The sequence below is a fragment of the Topomyia yanbarensis genome, chromosome 2 (assembly GCF_030247195.1).
Source record: "Topomyia yanbarensis strain Yona2022 chromosome 2, ASM3024719v1, whole genome shotgun sequence".
NCBI lineage: Eukaryota > Metazoa > Arthropoda > Insecta > Diptera > Culicidae > Topomyia > Topomyia yanbarensis.
Genome location: NC_080671.1, coordinates 143,234,343 through 143,256,952, shown reverse-complemented (window position 1 = coordinate 143,256,952; position 22,610 = coordinate 143,234,343).

Here is a 22,610-nt window from a genome sequence, read left to right as displayed (position 1 = left end):
AATGAACAGCTTCTGGTGATCTGCAAAATGTCCTGTATGTATGCAATGCGCAGCGTTGGAAAGCATTTTCCGATCAATGCTGATATCCCAACAAATCATAAGCTTTGCATACACACAGGGCATTTTGCAGGCAAAAAAAAATTGTCACGGAAGAATTGAATTTTCATGACGTAATATTAACCATTTTACAATCCTGTGGCATCGAAACACATCTACAAACTTGGGGTTATCCATGGGTGTTTGAACTTTTAGGATCTGTTTGAGAGCAACTAGAAAGCTTGTTCTATACATGAGATGTGATTATATTGTCTAAAATTTGATTTTCTTCACCGGTCCGGGTGTTTTTTTCCCACACACTAAGTACTCAGAAAATAAATATTTTACATTAAGTAGTATAGTCCTACGTCTACAGTTCGTGCAACTCCATAGGGCTGCCCCTTGTAGATTTTTTTATCACAAGAAATGTTTTCAATATCCTTTGAATACTTGGCAGATCAAGTTTCTGTGAAGTTTGTTCTGAATTTAACAAGTATTAGATTGATTTGGCTACCTGTTCATTTAACCTCCCTGTTCATTTTACCCACAGTTCCCCTACGCATACAAATGTAGCGAATGCAGTGGTCTTAATCATATATCGAAAGTATAAATATACAAGAATCGAAAACAATTTTATATATGACAGGAGCGGATCCAGAAAAAAAATTCGGGAGGGGTCCAAAATTTTTATTTTGGAATGAACTTTGTACAATAAATTATACGTCAAAAGCTAATTCAATGAAAATCAGTTTTGGTGGTAAAATTTGGTTTCAAATGATTTTATGTTTGAAACTAGTATAAAATTAAAACTAATTTAAAATTTCTTAAAAGGTTAAAAAAATTCGGAGGGGGTCCGGACCCCCAGGACCCTCTCCCTGGATCCGCCACTGATATATGGACTTAGATGCGTTTTTTGCGACGGTTTTTCGAATGGCAGTGTATTCATTCATAAATATGCTTTGTAGTATATACCTATTATCAAAATAGGATGGGCTGAGTGGTAATTAATTTCCCCAAAATTTCACGCGTCCTTTCCCGATTGAAAGTAACAACCGCGCTTTTCCCATCTCTCATAATATCGTGATTTTGCATAAAGAAGGGCTGTTGTTCCAAAAACAGCCCTGCGTTATGCAATGCTTTGTGCAGGTTGATTATACCAGTTGCAAGTGGTGCCAAACTCACCACGTTCAGTATAATTCGAAAATTCTTTTTGGATTACAGAATTGATAAAATTGGTTAAATGAGTTAAACTAATCAATCAAATTCTGTTTTAAAAACTATCCTTGAGTTGGGGGGGCTTATTACTAGCACTACATTACTTAATTTCAACCGCAAATAGCAAATACAAGTGCTAGTTAAACCAAAAATTTACTGGCAACCTTACAGCGGCATTTAGGAAGCAGTTGTTGCGGCGCACAGTGGCTGGTCTTCAAACAAAAGTCGGACAAAACCTCAAATGTTACCTAATTTGGCTGAAAATCACAATTTAAGCTAATTTTGAGCTGCTGAGCTCATTTTTTATGTCAAAAGTTGCAAAATATTAAATGCATTTTTCCATACAGTGTCATTGAACCTTTCTTATAACTATGATCCCGTTTTCATGATAGATTTTCCGTCACTGTTCACCAATGTCAGCAATATCATAAAAAATTAAGAACACTACTTTAAATCCATTGTATAACGTGTTGGTTTACTGTAGATTGTCTAAATATTTTACACAAAACACCATGCGGCTCCATATCAGCAACTAAGCTTCAAAATCTCCATAAACCTTTTTGCGCACCTAGGCGCAGAACGAGACCATGATATTCGAAAAGCAGAGGTTATTTGCCATAGAATGTGTACTATGTGACCGTTCCGAAATGATTCCAAAATTTGTACAGAATACATTAGTGAAAAAAGTATTTTTGATATGACCACTTCAAACATATTTAAACTAAAAAGTCATAGTTCTAAGCAAATTTTTCAAATGTATTTTATTCAATAACCAAGTTCTTTCGTTCCTCTACACAATGAAACTAGTTGTGCTAAAATCAGACCAAAATCAAAAGAGCAACATGTATTTGAAGTGAACAGAGCAATTGTGGATTCGGAAGTGAAATTCATGAAAAAGTCCAGACTTTGCTACGTTTAAACTCATGTTAAAAATCGTGTTCTTATCCAATTATCATAAAATTTTGAATATACATCATTCAATACATGAGAAATTTAGAAAAAATATAAAATATCAATATTTCAAAAATAAATTTTTGAGGTTTTGACCAGCCTCCAGCCACTGTGCGGCGTACGTACGGTGTACGTTTCAATAACAAATTAGATATACCTACCTATACATTTGCTTCAAACATTGAACCCAAGCGCACAAAGCAAAATGAGTAAACGCTGATGATGATGAGTAGAGCGAAAGAGACAACTAGTACCACGTATGTTAACCGTGTTTGCAAATCGAGTTCGAATGTACAAGCGATTTTGTGTACGAATAATTGTGTTTGAGATTGTACATAAAAATGTGCTGGAAACGAATTCAACACAAAAAATAGCATGTGTTCAAACGAACAAGCTCAGTCGCAGTCACTGGGTAGCAGCCAATGTAACGGACTTCTAACTCACCTAACTGTGAAAACACACAGCGCAGTGATCTGCTCCGCCTTCCGTTCAACAGGCAACTGAGCTTGTCCGGCCAAATCCGTTCTTTAAATAGTCGATGATGACGTCATTCATAGAAGCGTAGCGCGCTAGGTACACAAATCTGTCGTGCCGGACTTGGGAAGCACTATCTTCGATATTTTGACTAGGTTGTACATTATTTGAATTTTTAATGCCATGATATCAAAAATCTTTGGGTGTATCTATTGGAATCTATTCTTAGAAGTATTTCGATTTATCGTGAGATGGCGGAATTATAAGTGTTTAAAATTGGACCACTTTTCGTTGCATACCATTTTTGTAGAATTTGCAAAGTGCACCCCCATATCGAAAACAAAGACGTAGTCCTCCGTCAAAAAACGTACTGATAAATGTCAACTCTAGGCACAGAACGTGTAACTGATTTTTGCAGCATGCTATGATTGCTATATTCATATTTATCGAACATAAAGTAAACATACTCAATTGTTTTCGAAAAAAATACAATGCAGAACTACATCGCTCCTAGACACAGCGAGTTTAAAAGTTTTTTGCCTGCTTGGATGAGAGTATAAGATAACTGCCGGTCGAGGTGTGGAAAATGACGCGGGCGACTAGTATGTATCATGCATCTTACTGAGAAAATAGGAGTTGAAATATAGAAACCGAAGCGTTGCTTCAAAACGAAACACTCTTTCTTGGTTGTAAACTGACCGATGGGTAGATCCAGCTCGATAAAAGCTCCATTATTGAAGCACAAACAGCTATGCATGTTTGTAGGGTTGTGAAATGCTTGATGGTTTTCGTCAACGTCAGCAATCTTACCGATTACCTTCTTGGAGTAATTGAATACTACGAGATATATTTTCCGAAGAACATTGCGGAGAAAATAACAATCATAATCTAACGAGGAAAACAGTGAAATTACACCTACCAAAACTCTCTCACAGCACAGTTCATACTCAACAACAACACATTGTGCCCCATCACTGATCGAAGCTAGTTTCACATAACATCAAACAACACTAGCTGCCTCTGAGTTTTATTCAAAGGACCACAACAGTATTTAAAGGGATTCACAAACTGTTACGGCACACACCCCGAAGGAAGTTTTTCGCTAACATTCCATCGGGAAGCCTCACACCGTTCGAAAGAAACTTCACAGGAGAACCTTTCCCAATGGACGCTAACATATGCACGTATGGGGTACAGGGTCACAGAGGACACATTATTCCATCCTCGTTCTTCGTTTCGTTGGATCTGTAATTTGATATGTAAACGATATTACTGTTCCCTTTAATGTTTCATTGCACCACATCCCGGTGAAGGTTTGGGGTTCATCCCTGTTCCTGTCTCTATATGTACGTAGCTCCAACTGAAGGTAAACATGATTGCAGGAAATCCGATGTCCGAATATGGACTTTTGACTTTTCTCATATTGTTCGTGATGGGTGCTTAAGGGACAAGAATGTCATACCGGAAGGCCAAACCAATTCAAACGTACTCGTTCATATGTGTTTTGATTTATTTCAGTTCATAATTAGATCCGGCTGTTTGCTGGTGTCACAGTACAGGATCTGTTATATTCACTGACAGATTAAAAGAATTTTCTAGAGCTTACGTCTCTTGGAAAGAAAGGATTTATCAGAACATTTTGGAGATGTGATTTTTTATGTTTCATTTTAGCCAAGAGTGACACATTTTACATTTCGTTGGCCTCCAAGACTGCAGTAGGTGGCAACGGTTTATAGATGATTCTAGTTGAACTGACCTGTATCGCTTCTTCATTTGGTTGTGCCATATCTGGAGTGTTTGGCTAAAGGTTAGTTTAAAGATATGACCTTGGCTGATAGTAAAACTTTATGGTGTTCTGTGGAATTAATTACCGGATTTAACATTTGGAAGCAATTATACAACGTCTCAAATCCAGTAATGTTCAGCTGGATTGATAATTGAAACAATAAATAACATTGTTACAATGTTATCGCAAAATATTTCAATCGATGAACTAGTCGAGCAATTATTTTGTACATTTGCTGCGCCATCTATATCACCAAAAAGCCGACTTCCGTGATGGGTTGTAGTGTGCCAATTAAACAATATTTTACGATGGTATAATGCACAGTGGCTTAACTAATACGATGATAAATTATTATGCCTGTTGTGTTTCTTGTTTTGCACTGATGGGTGATATTGATATAGCATTTTTTTTTTTATTTTAGACATTTTCTGAGCAAGAAATTGTCTTGCAGTGCGAAGTAGCACCGAATAAAAAAGTTCTCTGAAATCTACAAAGAATGACATAGCTGATTTGAAAGATGTCGTCAAAGCTCTCTCGGTTAAAGTTGACTTAAAACCGTTATCCCCAACTATAACGCCTTGGAAACGATTTGCTGAATATAATCCAGTTTCAAACACACCTAAGCGCAAACGCGAAGATGATTCGCTCAAAACAAAAATTCTTAATATTTATGGATTCAAACAATAAAAACAATTTCACCACCTGAGGAGCTGTTATAGGTTTACTTGTCCGCATTCGATCCCAGCACGACGGATGATGAAGTTTCTACCCTTGTGAAAGATTGTCTGGGGGAGAAACTGCAACCGAGAATAGTTCATCTAGTTCCTAAGGACAAGGATCTCTCATCTCTGAGCTTCATTACTTTTAAAGTTGGCGTTAGCAAATCATACAGGGATAAGGCTCTGTTCAAAGACACTTGGCCGGAGAACATCTACTTCCGTGAATTTGTCACCAATTCAAAAATTCGACGACCAATCATCAGGATTGCTGTGGAGAAGAATCCATCTAGTGGACACAACGTGTAGCATAACGCAGGGCTGTTTTTTTAACAACACGTGTTATCATTCAGCCCTTTGCTATGCAAAATTACGATATTATGACAGATGGACTAAGCGCGGCGTTTCATGGAGCGTGGCCGTTCCTTTCAATCGGGAAAGGCCGCGTGGAATTTTGGGGAAATGCGCTAATAGTGTGAACTTTTATGGGAAATATCGAATAGAAGTCCAAATATATCCACAAATTAGGGTTACTGCACCATAATTCATCTTAGCTCCTCTATTCATCCCACCCATTTGAACACATTAGTTAGAACAGTGTCCGCTATCTCTATTCAACGCATTAGCTCAAATGGTAGGATAAATAAAGGTAGGGGAATTATGGTTAAAACCGACACCTTAAGCTAAACACATTTTCTGGGTAGCCACAAAACAAATAAAATTATAATTTCTACGTAGAATTCTTCTTCAGAAATTTTTTTAACAAGGCTTAATTTGGTCAGCGCTTCAAAAAATTAATTTCATTAAAAATTATTGGTTGAAAAACTTGGAAAACATAGTGACCTTTTGTAGGCACTGCGGGTAAAACCGACACCCCATAGCAGGCCCGTAGCCAGGATTTTGTTTCGGGAGGGGCTTAAAAAAATTTGCATAAAGCTTTTAATTCTGACAATTTGATATAGTCACTAGAAACTAAATTAAATTTTGAAAAGTTCATAATGAAATCAATTCCAAATCAAAGACAATCCTAAAAATATGTTGTCACAAGAAAGGTTATAGTACTTACTCTCGTTACAACAAAGTATATTCTAGAGTTCACAGTATTTATGCGTTAACCGAATATGACAATGCTTGACGGTGCTGGAAAACAGGCATCATGCTAACACAATTTTTTGATATATTCTATTTAAATGAAACTATTTTCAAGACTAGCCTTGGTCGGGTAGATTAGAACCCCAGTTAGGAAGGATTTTTGGTAATCAATAGGATCAAAATATAAATTTAAATGATTAAATCAACTGAAGGAAACTGCCCACATTTTAATTGATTAAAGAAAATTGTCTACAAATCGAATGAAAACACTGATTACTAATATCTTCTAATTTTCCTTCAAATCGCCAGTCGCCGTGCATGTGTCGTTCACCGTGCAGTTTCAAAATCACGAAATTTAAAGAACTAGCTCCCTAAATCCATCGGAGAGATCCCAAATCCTTTCGTTTCATCGTTTTATTGAAACATTCCAACTAAAGTTGAATCAAAATTTTAAATACACCGTAAGTTGATCATATAACGTGCACTGGTGCCAAACAAATGTCCTCAACTACTTATTCTCGTTTTGTTGGTAATAGTTTTATATTATTTCTAAATTGTGACGTATTTAGATAGGTATTTTTACGGTGACTATGAGGGCGGTTTTCATTTTGATTAAAAAAAACAGGATTTGAAGTCACGTCAAATCCACCTAAACGCACGGTAACTGGGGACTTGACGGTACGTGAAATTTGTTAAATGTATTACCAAAAGAACTAGAAGGTCTACCTTCTGATGTCGCAAAAAGCAGAAGCAAAAAAAATTGCTACGCTATAGCAGGCTACAGGCACCAGTGAATCAAGCTAGCTATTGTTCTATATCAGTGCACATACAAATTGTATCGTTGCCCCCGGCTGCGGAGTAAAATGAGTTTGCCAAATGACGCAAAAGTGCCTGTGCTACGGGATAACACGAACAGTTAAGGAAGTGGAACAATTAGTTAAAGTGAAAATGGAGCTTAATCTCGCTGAAGTTACCTACATTCAGCTACATCACGTAAAAACTGTGTTTTGATCACGTTTAGAAGCTTAGCACAGGCCGAAAACTTTATTGCAAAGAACAACATACAACACGAGGTCGAATTTAATAACACCAGAATCAAGATCTCCGTGCATATAGAAAACGACATGGTGGACGTGCGTATCCATGATTTGGCCCCGCGCACGAAGGAGGATTTCATCAAACAAATCATGTCGCAATATGGAGAAGTAGAATCTATTACGAATGACACCTGGAGAAATTTTTTCTCCGGCATTCCCAATGGCGTTCGTATTGTGAGAATGCGAGTGACTAAACCAATACCTTCTTACATGACTATCGAATGCAAATCACCGAAGGATGGCGTGACCTATAAGCAAACAACGCTAATTACATATCCCGGGCAGACCCCAACATGCCAATTCTGTAACTATACAGCCTACTACGGAAAAACATGCGCCGAAGCAACTAGTCAAAACTCATCTACTACAGCCAACTCTAACAAGCAGCCACCGATACCTTCAGATAAACCTAAAACAACGATCCAATTACCCAATAATGCAGGTACAACGACCACGACAACCGCTCCCAAACCAACAACTAGCATCGCCAATAAAGAAGCAAATACCGATGAAGACGGATATACAACAGCGACCCATAAGAACAAGAAACAAATAAGAACCTCTGATCGTGAACAGGAAGAAAGCAGTACCGACGACGACATGGACGGGAACGATAACGCGAGAGAAGGCAGACTGAATGACCACCAAGCGGCCTCACCGCCAAGGAAAAAGATCTCAACACGCAGCAGCAAACTGCGTCAACAAGATCTGGCAGACCGACATTCTTAGAATTTTTTTATTTTTACTTATTGTAAAAAAAATTAAAAGACCCACGGATCAGTTGTGCTAACGCATTGAGCCGTTTCAAATAAAATTTTAGATTGAAAAAAAAAGAAATATTATAAATATGAACAAGCTCAATAATTTCAGCATCTCTTTATTCCGACATATGGACGGGTATACATCGCACTTACTTCGCCTCTGTCGAAGAGTAACGTAGGTGTAAGGCCAACTTTCTTTGATGATTTCTGTTGTTCTGTAGTTGAGTGCCCAGAAAATATAGAACAGCTGCTCTTGGGTCGATTTCAATTTATTTATTATTTTTTCTCTCTTTTTCTTCGTGATCTCTGCTCATCTCTCTCATTTTATTCCATAACGAACACAAATAAAACGAAAACATGAAATCGAAACATTAATCCCAATTTATTGACTGTAGACTCAACTAGTTACAACATTTTAGTCGCTCTCCGTGATAGGCTACTGATGTTTGTTCACTGTATCGTCACGTCGTTTTTAGACTTACATGGACATTAATTGGAAACCATCGAAAGAGACAGAAATGCTGCTGCTTACAACATTAAGTTTATTATGATTGATTGACTAATATGTGGTTTAGCATCTATTGACATCCGTTGAAAAGTAAGGATAAAATCACAACAGATAGTCCTACCGCTACTATGTACGTTTCTGTATGTGAACAACATTAGTAATATACGACGATATACAATTCTTGGGTTGATGAACACCTCAGAAAAACCGCTGTTTTACCACTTTTTGGCTTGTTTATTTTTTGGCATTTTTCTTGCTTATTGTTCGATTGTTTAAAATATCACTACTTTGCGGACTAATAATGTTTAAATACGGACCGCATTCTCCGCATAAAATGAAATTGAGTGTCAACAGAAATACTATTGCATTAAAATGACGCGAAAACAAAAACTGTCTTCTCGACTATATTGTCATCAACTAACGGAAATGTTGTTGTCTAGCACGCTTGAGTGAGATGCCTGATGTTTCTACTAAGCGTACAGTGCACTAACCTATTACAGAAATTCAATCTGCTTATGCTTTAACTAACTTTATTCTGGCTAATATATAACATAATATCTGAGTTTTGTTAGACACAACCACTAGCGATAAAGTTCTCATTTTGGGACAGTTTTTGAGCTCACTTTTCTATAAAACTTCTGCAATTTTATTATATATTTCGTTTATTTTATTCGGTTCAATGCATTAGCTAAATGAAGCCTTGTGTCTTCAATATATTTCCATGATGTGAACAATGAAAGTGATAAAACGTAAATGGTTGTCCTACAGATCTCGTGCGAACAACTAGCGATTGCATGTGGAGAACTATTTACTAGGCTGAGAAATATTTTTCCTAACCAACAGTGTCGCGGTGGTGTTCATTTCTATCTCGTACACTTCCTTATCATCATAGTGGTTACTGCCATGTCCATGTTCGCGAATTTCTGACGGGTCACGAGTGTCGACTTCCTCAATGATGGTGCCGACCGTTGATTTTGAGATACTAGACGCAGTTTTTGCGGTCAATATTATCCGAACAGCAGCCAAAATTTGGCAAATGTTTGTTTTTCAGGAAATGGTTTTGGAGACTATGTATATGCAAAGATATAATGTGTAAAATAATACTATCGCATTCAGTTTTTACGTGCAGGGTCAGGTTGGAGGAAATATGTCTGTTCACCTAGATTTTCACCACAAAAACACCATTTAATATACTTCCTAGATGTGTCCTTTATAATGAATACCATTTTTTCCAAATGTGACAGGAATCTTTTAATAGCCACGGTGCAAGTAAGTGGTATCAGATCTTGTAGCCGAGCATTGATTTTCTCATCGTCCATATATATGAGGATCAACCACATGTTACAAATTGTTATGCAAAATGACTGGTTTCGCCTGGGCTAATTTGTTAAATGGCATCAGCACTGAACGCCTGACATGGTTAAACTCGTTAAAGGCGATGTTCGTAAGCATAACCACCATAATCACCTTCAGCAAATATTTCACATCATTAATGTTGCTCCAGCCAAATACGGAGGCTATTGACTTCAGGTCTTTTCGCATAAGATCGTATTTGGCTGGAGCACTACTTCTTGCTTCTGCGACTCAATCATTCGACAGATCCCCACAGCAAGAATTAAAGTAACAGTTTCGTTTGTCTTCCGACGAGTCACACAATATGAAGGGAACTGTTTTATCACACTCAGCATACTGAGTAGATATCCTGACCGCTGTCTTCGGTGGTTCGAAATAGCAATCTTCCTCACAATTCTCGCATTAATTTGTTGAAACCAAACAAGATACAATTTTTTTAAGAGTCACCGAAAAACATGTTGTTTCTTAAATTTATTTTTGAAAATTTTCGGGGGGGGCTTTAGCCCCCTAGCCCCCCCTCTGGCTACGTGCCTGCCCCATAGTAGTAAAATCGACACCCCCTTTAATATTTTTTCTCTCCTCTTTTTTATTAAAAATGTGATATATACGTGAGTAATAAAATGTGAATATGTGTGATGCAAACATGTGCTTTTTGTATCTTCATCATTTAGTGAGGGAAAGAGAGTTCGAAAGCGTACTGTTATAAACAAGAGTATTTTATGCTATAGGGTTATTTCTTGATATGGGTATTTCCAAATAATCCTTAGGAACGTCATTACAACCTTCAGTGTCATGTTATTTCGTAAGAGAAAAATTGCAAGGGTTCTACATTCTGCTAATAGGATTCATTCACTTCTAAGTGACACACACACACTTCGCAGCAAAACTGCCTGGCTCAGACTTTGATTTTTTGGGACTCTGATCATCAACGATCTACCGGGGTATACAAAAGATCATTGTCTCACTATGATAAAGTTCATCTATGACAAACCAAGAGAACACTAGAAATTCGGTTTGATGAGCTTTTTGCAGAAATAGCAAAAGCTTTAATAGAATCTGATAAGCAAATATTCCAATTTTTGATTTTTAAAGAGACTTATAAGAAATAAACACAATAAAAGTATTTCTATATTACTATAGTGTGCTAATAGTGTAATTGAAGTGTCACAAAGATCTCCAGCCGTTTGTAATGAATCGTTAACACAACCATCTTAACGACGTGTCGGTTTTACCCTAATCAAAGGGTGTCGGTTTTACCCTAACAGCGCACATTTTTTTAAAAAGTAATTAAAAATAATGAATTTCTCGAACTCGTCTCGAAGTTGATCATAGGAAAGGCTGATAATAACAGTTACTGAAAAATATGGTGATTTGAAAAGCTTTTGTTCGGTTAAAACCTTAAAATCTACCAACAAAATCAAACATCCAGACGAGCATGAACGCTGCTGTCGTATGTTTTGTTTTTTTTATGACGTTCGCCGTAGTAACGTAAATCCAATTTGTCTTCAACTACTTTACATAATCGTCCTAATAATAAAGTGTCATTATGAAATGAATAAAAAATTGATTTCTAGAGAAAGTTGTGGGGTGTCGGTTTTACCCACAGTGTCGGTTTTTCCCACAATTCCTCTATGTTGTACTCGACTTTTAGCTTCGTTCAAACGCGATCATTTTACATTTTCCAGGCAAAAATTTTAACTGTACTGCTTGTTAGGAACGAAACAAAGATGATGATACCTATCATATATCATATATTTCATATAACTTATTTTGTTCACTGTTTATTTTTTTCATTTTTTCTGCTTCATATATTTTATTCAGTTTCTTCGTTTTGTTTATCTAATTTATTTTTAGTTATTCATTTTAAGAATTTCATCCAATTTTATTTATTCTATTAACTTTAAAACCTTTATAGTGTCGTTTATTGTTTCATTTTAATCATTAAATTATTTTTTTTTATTTTTTTGTTTTTTTATTAATTTTGTTCATTTTATTTATTTTTTATTTTGTTTATTTCATTTGTTTTATTCGTTCTTTTTATTTATTTTCTTCCAATTTGTTAGTATGAAACTTTTTCATTGATTCTATTAATTTGATAACTTTAGTTTTTAAATTGTCTAATTCTATATTTAATAAGCTGAACTATTTTATTTATTTTTTAATATGATCGATATTAGTCATTTCACTCATTTTACTAATCTGATGACCATTTTAAATTTTTTCAATTTTGTTTATTTTATTGATTGTCTGTAGTTTATTCAGTTTCTTCAAGGTTTTCTTCGTACAGGACTCGAAACTGGTTTCATCCCATCTCGAGTTGGGAGTCTACTTCGCATGAGTCTGAAAACTGATGAATGATGTAACAGTGATTCGTGTATGAAATGTCGCATCTCACTGCTAGGTGGATTAAATCGGTTTTTTTTTCGAGAGCACGCCAATCGATATAATTTTTTGACACCAGAAACTAACGATTTAAACCTGAAAGCTGTTTATCTAGCACAATATTTTTAGGCTGACATGATGTACTGGCTATTTAACACTTGACTATTGAAAAAGAATATAGAAATTTCAATAAGTCGTTTATGATTTACGAACATTTTTAAAATTTGGTATCATATTGAGTATAATGGGAGAACATTGATCATTTTTTTAAAAAGTTTTTCGAATAACTACACTTCAATTCAAGTAGATGTAACTGTTTGCATTTTTAAAACAAGTACTGGTACCCATAGATAAAAAAAGGTTCAAATTGTTAGATTTTTTATTTCGTTTTACTATAAAAATAAAATTATTTTGTTGTAAATTTTTATTCGTTGTTTTCGGGGTAACTTTTATCAGCAAAATATGTGTATCGAAATGAGAGATAAATAAATGTTGTGTAAATTGCATATCTGCAGGCAATTTCTTGGTCCGATATTGTGACGTCTCGAAGAAAACAAAATTGACTAGAAGGATACAGTCGACTTTTATCGGACTTTTTCTGCAAAATAATCGAAACTAGTTAGCAACAAAAATCTCGTATGTTTAAAATGAAATATTGGACAAAAATATTAACGGTTTCTAAAAAAGTGGTCAGTTTAGTTGAAATTGATTGATTACTGCAATATACAAGGAATTGTTTGAGCAGAGATGCATGAGAATTGTATCATTTCCAATTTGAATTCATGTTCATAAAAGGTATATTTAATGGCAAATTAATCGCTGCCGTTAGATGCTGAACATGATCAGAATATCGTTTGTTTTTTGTTTCGATGATTTTGTTAGAGAAAATCATTTTTAGTACGATACTGCGTAAAGTCTCATTTGATCAAGCTAACTCCGGTGATCAAATATACCCCGTTTTACGGTACGACGGATACAGTGTGGTAGGGAAAGATGAACATGTTTTTTACGCGAGTACAAAGGAGAATGCCGTCAAGTTACATACCCTTGGGCTATTTTTTTATTACCGCTAGATTGTGATGTACCAACAGAAAACAAAATTTATTGATCGAGAAGCGTTTCACAAGAAAGTTTGAAGCAGATCCAATCTCCAACATTGATGTCTTCTAATATGCGATTTTAATCGCTTTCAATGATGTGAATGTGAAGTTGAAATGGTTGGAACCATCGCGACGTATTCTATCAGTAGAAATTTGATATTTTCTGTTCCATAGCATCCCAAGAACCGTGGATTTTTAAATGTGTATTGTCTTGTTGCTCAAATCGCGAAATTTAAATATATGTTTCGTACCGCTAGTGCAATTTTTGAGATATAATGCTCCTCCATATTTCTTAAAAACATGTTCAGCTTCAGTAATGATTTCGTCTACACTATCATATAAAGTTTCTTCCAATTAATCACGATTGCTCTTTAACCCTTTCATGCCCAACTTTTTCTAGTTTAGGTAGAGTTTCAAAACTATTTTTCCTTGAAAACGGTGGGGTCAAGACACACGAAAAGCTTTTTTTCATAAAGATAGGTAGGGTTCGTCGCGGTTGCGGTATTTACCGCAACCGCGCGGTATTTACCGCACCCGCACCGCAAAAACTGCGGTGCGGTAAGACACTTTTTCTTGCGGATGCGGTGCGGGAAATGAGCATTTACCGCGCGGTATTACCGCAACCGCACTTAAAAAAATAATTGATAAGTCTGCAGTCTGCATTAAAAAGTGAATTAAAACTTTGACTTTTACCATTTAAGAACGACGAAACTTATTACCTTACGATAGGGAAACATAATAAACATTTGATTGCTCTAATTTCCATGGACTTGACAATGATTGGAAAATAAATCCGAATATAATCTGTATTCGAACTGTCAAGTAGCGATTTTTAACATTTTGTTTATTCTAATATGATAAAACAATCTGTTACTAAGAAATAAAATCTATAAGCTGTGTCCAATATAATTTGGCATCTGTATTTTTACGACATATTTTGAACACTTTTAAAAATTTACAAGCGAACCTTTTCAAATATATAAAATGCACAATACAATCATTGAAAAACAATTGAATTGCACTGTCAAATCCAATTTAAAAATGCATCATTTCTCCCGATTCCTCTTGACAATTGTGGAATTATGAATCGTTTACGATGACATTTTCTCAACTGTGAATTTTGATTAAATTGGAGAACTTTTGATTAATTTGGAGAACTTAAAAGTTTTCCCATTTATTGCTGCGGAAGAACGTTTTTGTATGTATAATGATGAAGTACATGTAGGGTTCGCAGTACCGACCCTTTTTGTCGAGAATCGGTACTACGGTACTGAAGCACTTTTTTTAAATTCGAAAAGAGCTTCAAATTGAAATTGAATGCTGAAACTGATGACCTTATTCTCAGATGATTGAACATGTTTATTGTTTTAAATTGATTCGGAATGGCATGACTCATTTCAGCAGAAAATATTTTTTGTATGCGGCACCTTCTTTTATTTCGAAATCTAGGCCACTATGAAATCAATAACTGCTAAGCGGTGCGACTTTTATCGACTTTAACAGATGGTAAAAGTAAGAAACACTATTAATAATAGTAAATCAAAGCGAGAATGGCAGTAAATCCGAGCAGGTTGCTCGCTTTTCCTCTCTTGATTTGATGTAAATTGGTTTCGACCTGCATACCAAGGCTCTTTGCTTTCCTGTAAACTATGGAGTTTTGCTGAATTTTCTTATCACTAATAATCACAAATCGCCCCATTTGGAGTAGCTCACCAAGTCTAAAATTGTTAGCTGCTAAATCGCTGTTCTTTATTTTATAAATAAAGGTTTAAGAGAAAACCAAAGGCATGATTTAGACCATAGTCTTATTACGTGCCACCCAGTAAAAAATGGAAACCAATCAGAATGTCGCTAATAAAAAAAGCATAGCAAATTTTTACGTCTCTTACGCTAGATGTGAATATTATGAAATTTAGTACAAGATCGTTAAAATTTAATAATAACAATATAAAGAATTTAAACATTCCGTTCAGTACAACGGGAGCTAGTTATGTTTAACTTATAGAAGGTAATTAATATAATTAAAAGTTATCTTGCAGACCGATATTTTGAAACATGTCCCCCTAGAGAATCCACATATTTTTCATAAAAAAAATTGTATGGTACCGAAAATACCGGTACTGGCTTTTCTTCAGTACCGGTATTACGGTACCAAAAATGGGTCGGTATTCCCGGGATTTTCGGTACTGGTATTACCGGTACCACAACCCTAAGTAAAGCTACATTTCATATGACTTCAGTGCTATGCTAAGATTTACCTTGTTTCGAAAGTATGTATTTCAAAATGTACGGAATTTTATTAATAAAACTTGCAAAGTGTCAACTTTTTTAATTTTTTAATAAATGTTACATTCTGAGGAGTCCGTCAAAGTTAATGTACGTGTAAATAAGAGTAATATTTTATTATATTTGGTTATTCAAAAAAATTATTAATTTTTCAACACACTTTTCAAAAATACAGAATTTTACCGCATTACCGCGCGGTGCGGTGCGGTGAATGCAGTGCGGTTGCGGTAAGCGGTGCGGTTTTATTATTTTTTTGCGGTTGCGGTGCGGACTATCCATTTATCGCCCACATCCGCACCGCGACGAACCCTAAAGATAGGTGCTTCCCTCGCAGTGTTAGAAGCTGCTCCATTTTTACCTTCCAATGCTCAATACAATTCTCCAAGAATATTTACAATAGTCCAATTACGTGGAAAACGTAGCCAACGACAGTCTAAATTGATAAGTTTTATCTGTTTTCAATAATATTGCACTATAACGAAGATATATGAAAACATTTTCCGTCGTCAACGTAAACTGTCCCTGGCAGCACTGCTCCATCGGAATCCAATCAGACTAATTGCAATAACTTCAGTTCTAGAGCGGATCCTTGTAACTATTAATACTCAAATTAAAGGCAATAATCACATTAAAGAGCCTTACTTGTTTTTGTGAGCAAATCTCGCCTTAATCAAAAGTTATAGCTGTTTAAAAACGTTGTTGTCCACAAACAACATGGGCATGAATGGGTTAATGTTGAATTGGTACTGCTTCCATATGTTCCACCTGAAAGATATGAATACACCCTCATCATCATTTCTTATTGCAACTAATTCAAATTCGCTTGCATAATTTCAAGGAGATAAGCACCTATCCTAATTGTCATCTGTTGCAGCAACAAATTCGATTGCGCCTAGCTGACTCAGCGGACTTTTTATAAGCATATGATGTCATTAAATTTGCCTGATCAATACTAATTTCTCCAAGCATTGCCATTGGCTCTTCTCTAGTACCTTCAATTACCATATGTACTTAATGTTTTCATCGTACGGCAAACAATAGCAATTTGGGTAGGATCCAATTTCCGTCTTTGAAAAGCATATCATATTTTTCCATTGATGTTGTATTTTGATTTGCATTTGCAAACGATTCATTTTGGCACTAAGTTTCGTCATAGAGAAGTTAATTTTTGTTGGGTCAGCGTTGATATTGCTCGTAGCTCTCCCTATGGATTATGTCCCTAGTGGAATACATAAATACTAAACAAACAAGGAAATCAGTTCAATATCAATTCTTCAAAAGGGCTAATGAGATTTTTGTAAACAAACTTATTTCGCTCATTATTCCGCTGTCGAGTTGAATTTCATGAAAGATACACATGAATCAACAACTTTACCCTTGGTAGAATCAATTTCAAATGTCTTCTGTGTTGAAATTATAACAAAATTAAGAGAAATCAGCAAAACAAAAGTTTGTTTACAAATCTTATTAGCCCTATTCAAATGTTGATATGGAGTTTCTTCAGTCCAAAGATATTTTGGCTTGATTAGCGTCACCCGACGGATACGTGTTCCCTTACAATGCCATCAATCATTTATATTTACATACGACATGAAACCTGCAATTATGAAAAAATAAAAACTACAGCTTATATTTGCAAAATAACTTCGAAAAAAATTAAATATGTAGCCAAGGTAGTTCAGTGTCAAAGATAGCATTGTTAACAAATCACCTAATGTAAATTAAGTGATAAGGGACGCGGACGAAGTTATCTAACCACCGCCACACATTCACACAGCTTCACACACGCACATACAACCAATACGCACATTCAATAATGTACTCACTCACACACACACACTCAAACACGCACGCTCAATCAAAAACAGCTCGCACTCTCACTCACGCTTGTTCTCTTCCGCGATGTCATCGTAAACCTTTGACAACTGTCTTTGGTATGTGAAAGCTCCTAGAATGAAAGAAAAAATTACTAATGATTAGAGTTGTTTTCTTATATTATGCTTACTGTGACCTGGATAAAGCGCTGCAATCTCCTTTCCTACAAAAAATATATTTACCGTTTTGGTTTGAAGATTATATGATTATTTACAATTGGTACCACATTCGCGAATGTGGTATATATATATATATATATATATATATATATATATATATATATATATATATATATATATATATATATATATATATATATATATATATATATATATATATATATATATATATATATATATATATATATATATATATATATATATATATATATATATATATATATATATATATATCGATTTAAATTTATTTTTTTCTTAAATATTGATGTTTTTGCAATAGATGCATTTCCAAGCTCCTGAATTAATACACTTGTTGTACAGGTTGTTGCTGCAAGAGCTGCATTTTTCTAGTTTAGTAATATCAAAATGATATGAGCATTGTAGCAAACATCGCTTTTCATTGAACGAATCAACAAATTAGTGAAATGGATTCGTTCATCGTCCGGACATATCAACGGAGGTTTTTCTGGATAGCTTCGCGCGAAGTGTATTACGAAAACGCCGCAATCAAGACTATTGTGTTGCTGTTGGCATTCCATATCTACCACCTCCCATGGGCATGTGGCAATTTTATTGCATATGATGTTTCCTAAAGGAAACACAAATATTTGTTAATAAAATTATGGAATAGTAGAATGAAAAAAGTCTTCAGGTTTAGCACAATTTTGACCCTATTTCATTACTAAAACGCCATGCTTGTAAGTAATACTTATATGTGGACTCAAGATGTTTGACAGAAAAGTAAATGAAATCAAAATATATGAGATGGCACACAACGAAACTAATGTAACTAACACACAACCACAGTTCTAGTTTTCTTGTTTATTTGTTGTACCGTCACCAACAGACCCCTTGGCCCCAATGGTGGTTACTTAAACTAATTACATTTCAGAATACGAATTATTTTAGTTTTTATCGAATTCCTTTCATGTTGAAGTCAAACGCCGTCGCCACACTGTTAAACACACGCTGGAGTCCGGTAACAGCGCCCTGGCGCCCATAGTTAGTTCTCCTGAATGGGACTCGCAGAAGAGAGTTATTGCGCAGAGCTCGAACGCGAGCTTGAAGATCGAGGCGTCCGAGGATTGTAGGGCAATCCACCCTGGCAGACAGTAAGTCCGAGACGAACAGGGCTCGAGAGCAGTCCCTCCGGATGCTTAGAGTATCGAGCTGTATTAACTGACAACGGTTTTCGTAGCTCGGCAGCTGAAATCTGTTTTGCCAAGGAAGATGTCGGAGTGCAAAGCGTATGAACCGGCGTTGGATGGCCTCGATTCTGTCGACACCGTTCTGGTAGTAAGGGTTCCAAACAGCAGAACAATATTCCAGTGTTGAGCGAACCAGCGCACAATAGAGAGATTTTAAACAGTATACGTCCTTAAAGTTTTTCGCTATTCGGAAGATGAACCCAAGCTGTCTTGAAGCCTTATCCACAATGGATGATGTATGTGGTTTGAACGTTAGTGCCGAATCCATGATGACTCCGAGATCCTTGACGTTAGAGTGTCTTGGAATACTCGAGTCGAAGAGATGGTAGTTAAACTGAATCGGATGGCGTTTCCGCGTGAACGTAACGATTGAGCATTTGCTCGGGTTTAAAACCATTCTGTTTAGATCACACCACGTACTAAAGCTGTCCAATTCCCTCTGAAAAAGCTCGGCATCGGTTTTATCCCGTATTTGTTGAAAAATTTTTATGTCGTCGGCAAAAGAAAGGCGGGGTCCTTGTAATTTGATGTTGACGTCATTAAAGTAGAGGAGGAATATCACTGGACCGAAATGGCTTCCTTGTGGGATGCCGGATGTAGCGAAGAATGGTGTAGATAGACAGTCCTTAATGCTGATTTGGAGTTGCCTTCCATCGAGGTAGGAACGAAACCAGCGCAGAAGTTGTCCATGAATACCGAGTTTGTCCAGCTTCGCTATTGCGATATCATGATTGATTTTGTCGAAGGCCGCAGATAGATCCATGTAAATAGCATCGGTTTGCAATCCGTCAGCGAATCCATCCATTGCATATGTTGTGAACGAGAGCAGGTTAGTCGTTGTCGATCGTTTAGGCATAAATCCGTGTTGATCGTCTGCAATGTAGTGCTTGCAGTGAAAGAAAAGAGGGTCTAAGACAACCAGCTCGAATAGTTTTGATACTGCACTTAAACACGAGATTCCTCGATAATTGTCAATGTTCGATTTGTTTCCTTTTTTGTGAACTGGAAACATGTGCGCTGCTTTCCAGCAGGAAGGAAATGTTCCAGTATTGAGTGATAGCACAAAGACTCGCCGAAGTGGTTCAAGAAGCCCGCTGATGCACTTTTTGACAAAAATCGAAGGAACGCCATCTGGACCCGGGGAACTAGATGCTTTCAGCTTGGAATTTGCTGCAAGAATGGCAGCATTATCGACACAAATTCGGTTGATGGTTCGTCCTAGAGAAGGAGTTAGATTTGAAGCGGCAGCGACTTGTTGTGGGGAAAGGTTCTCGTCGGAAAAGAAACATAAAGAAAAATTAAGAAAAATAAAAAAAAATCATTTTGATGGCCTTCTGAGGTCACTCCACATATAAATGGCCTTGACTAGCTACATAAGGACACGTTACCAGGATCATAAATATCTGTTCTGCAGATCGCTTGTATCTAGAATTTACTTCAGAGCCCCATCCTTCAGGATTTTTTATGCTTGGGTCGAATCAAATCGAGGTAAAATCACACCAATTCTGTTTAAGCCATAATTCATAATACTTGAGTCACATTTCAAATTTAAATCGAAACGACTTCGAGCTACGCAATGTCAGAAATAGATACAATTACGCCTATAGTTAGGTAGAAGTGATGTGCCTTGGTGGATAACTAATCGTACTAAAAATTTAGAACAATTTTGCTTGTAGGATGAAACTTGGTGGATAACAAAACCGATCTCATCCCATGCATATTTTCAAGCTTTAGGGTGTTGAGGGGCACTCGATTCGAGTTTTTGTTGCTCTCAAACACGAGAATTTCACTGATTTCAGCGCATTTGTGTTATTATATTGCTTTTTAACATCGAAGCAAAGCTGTTGATGTCAATTTTTAGGGCATTCCATTGATTGTGGGCCGAGGAATTAATGAATTAGTGAGGCACCCTGCTTAGTATGGCAAAAATAGGCACTTTACCCTATATGCTTTCATTGTCATACTGTCCATTAAAGCATGAGAGTCCCATATGGATTTTTGCCTAAAATGAGTTATCTGTTGAATTGTATTCTGACTTACCACTGAATCACAATGCACAAATAAGATTACCAGGTTTACTTAGAAAATATCAAAAACAATACCAAAACATGGTTGTCCTATTCATAAAGCTCAATGAAAATGTAAATCTAATCTAATTTTTAATGCTTTTATAGCGAAACGAATTAGGAATATGTTTTACAGCCGCACATGCAAATAATGGTATCACATAAAAATGCAGTTTAGTCCATTCATATACATTGAACAACACAAAGCAAGAGTAAATAATTGCCTCCAGAATCACGGTCCCCATTTGAATGCAAAAAATGTTATGCGACGTGGCCAGAGTTTGAATTGTTCTCTCTCTCGTGTATCGAAATAGACGATATTTCGCCTACTCAGCAAAAAATAGCACATCACATGCGTGCTATTCTTTTGCTGATTGAAGTAACGTTTTTTTTTTGCTACCCAACATCACAAGATAGCATGCGAAAAATGCTATAACATAACACATTGACTTTACCCCACGCAATTATCGTGCATCCATGCTGCATTATCAGCAACTTTAAGAAATTTATTGAGCGGTGAAAATATGGGTCTCTGCCTACTATCTCTGGCTAAACGCCGGCCATTAGATATGTTCAACTGACTACGCTCGGTGTCTCCGCCTAACTGTGAATATAGAAACTATAATTATATTATGTGACGTTCGTTGCCAATTCTTTATCGTCGTGTTGCATAACGAAAGGCGCCTAAAGTCGAGCGGATCGTCAGGGTCCCAACGATGTCAGATCATGTTTTATATTTTTGTCGCGTTTGGTGTTTTGAAATGTACCTATATAGGTCAGCGCTTTTTATTCGTTATAACTCGCCAAATCTTTCATTTTTAGTGTTAGGTGTAACTTTTAGCAGACAACCCGATAATTTTAGTGCAGCATGAAAGAGCAAAACAATCCTTTGTTAAAATAAAGCTCTGACACGACATACCTACACTCCCTACACTATATCGAACAATCGTTTGGCAGCGAATAATTCATTACACGTTTGATTTTTTGTTATAATATCCCTTCGAAAATAATTTGAGAATTAAACGTGTCTGTTGTTTGATTGTTTGACTTGCATCTATAGAATGGGTTGACCGCTTTCCGGTCTTCGCGGAAAGTGAAAGAATGCGAGAACAGATATTTATACCAAAGTTGATAAAAATGGAAATTTTATAAAACACGAGCAAGCGGCACAAGGCAGAAATGAATTGAAACAGAACGATTTCTCGAGGATGGAATTTTCGACATAAGCCAATTTTGGGTGCTCGTCTGACTTTTCGAGGAATTGTTTATTTCGGATGTGAATAATCAGATTGTTATTTCGATGATTAGAGCAATGTGTTCAACTGCCTATCTTTCTTCTCAGTATTTATTGGTTGCACTAGAACGTCTTTCGGGCGAGGGACTCGGGTGCTCGGATGGAATCCTTTTCAAGTGTTTGCCCTAGTTGAAGAGGCTGAAATCGCTTCCACGAATTTCGATGAGAAACAAACTGTGTTGTTGATTCTGTAAAAGTTTTAGACTTAAGTTAACTAATTTTGCGACACCT